Source organism: Echinops telfairi, unplaced genomic scaffold (genome assembly GCF_000313985.2).
Source record: "Echinops telfairi isolate 266 unplaced genomic scaffold, ASM31398v2 ScPeMD7_5;HRSCAF=22, whole genome shotgun sequence".
Lineage (NCBI taxonomy): Eukaryota > Metazoa > Chordata > Mammalia > Afrosoricida > Tenrecidae > Echinops > Echinops telfairi.
In genome coordinates, this window is record NW_022103901.1 from 11,362,001 (window position 1) to 11,363,666 (window position 1,666).

Consider the following 1,666-nt stretch of genomic DNA (forward strand, 5'->3'; position numbering starts at 1 on the left):
AGGGCTCTCAGGCACAGCCATAAAACAAGCAAGGGGGCGTTTCGGGGACATTCCTCTGGGCACCACCACCCCCTGGCCTTCTCTAAGTGGCTCCCAATTAGAGGAGGGCTCCAGACAGTGGTGGGGAGGAGGGGGCAGCAGGGCTTTGGTATAGAGGAAACTCCCCTAATTGTCCTCAAAATCGCAACCATCCCCTGTGATAATTAGAGAGCTGATGACTGAGACTAGCAATTTCCTTTGAGGGGGGGAGCGAGAAAGGCCAATTGACTGCAAGTCCCAGGGTTTGGCTTGAAAATATTGATTCCCAGACAACGAGCTGCTCTTCACTGGCCAGTCTCTGGCCCAGGGAGCCCTGAGGGTCTCCGGGGCTGGGCTGAGGGACAGGGACCGGGAGGGTAGACCCCCTCAGCCTCACCCGCAATCTGGAACTTTCCTGTGGGGGTTCCCTGAGGAGTCTGAGGCCCTTGCCAGTCTTTGGGTCTCAGGGGATGTGACACTTCGGGAGGGCTGGGTGGGGTGGCAAATCCCCCAGGAGCTCAGGTGCTCTGAACCAGCTCAAAACAGTAAGCCCCAAAGTGCATTCCTGTGTCTCACCTGGGCACAAGCAGGGGCCTGATGTGGTCACAGCACACTCTTGATGTGCTTTGGTTCAAGGCCAGGTGTATCGGGGTCTGGAACGGAGAGAGTCTTCAGAAGGGATGTGCCCACCTGGTCTTAGGACGCTTTCCTAAGCCCCACCCCCATTCCTGACCTCCTCACTGGGAAAGCAGATGAGGAAATGGAGGTGGGGGGAGAAACAGGGACCAGACCCAGACTTCCTGGGCCATGTGTCCACGTTGTTCTCAGAGGTGCGTAGCTACAGAGGTGGGCAGGGCTGGCCTGATGGTCCCAGGACACTACCAGAAAGACCCAGGGGCCCCTAGATGCAAGTGATCAGCGGGGGGGTGGGGGGCAGAGGGGTGGGGGAGCACTTTCAGAGAGTAGTGGTGACATGTCCAGGCACAGTAGCCACCAGACAGGTCATGTTATGTTTCTTGGGTAGGAAATACCTCGTTCTTGGCTTTGCCCGAGCAAGCATTCACGCCAAAGCCTGGTTTGTGATCCAAGTGAGTTTTTATAAAAGGATGGAAGTTCTAGGTTATATGATCTCTGAACACCCACCCATGGTGGCCTGAGGCCAGAGAGAGAGAGACCGCGGCAGGGCCAAGTGGAAGGCGGAGAAGCCGCCAAAAGGCCAGGCAGTGTCCAGGTCCAGGTATTTGGGGCCTCTGGCTGGGAGGCATGGTCAAAGGTATTGGTTGACCCCATTGGCTGAATTAAGCCCCCTGGCCTAGTTTGGGCTCACCCAGGTGTACCGCCCACCTGGCTCAGAGGCCTGAATTGGCACATGCTCCTTAGACATCCCTGCTTCTCACTACCTGACATTCATGCCTAATCCCCAGGAGATGAACCTGGCTCTGACCTGCGCCCAAGAAGTCACAAGGACTGATAGCGAAACGGTGGAAAGATTTGGGAATAAAGGGGGTCATCTCCACCAAACGCCTACATTAAACCCAAACTAGCTGGCCATGCCACAATCAAGAGGTTGCAAAGGAATCCGGCACACTTCAGACACCTTCGGGGAAAATCCAAAACCGGGCATGCTCAGACCAAGGCCACCTAGGCA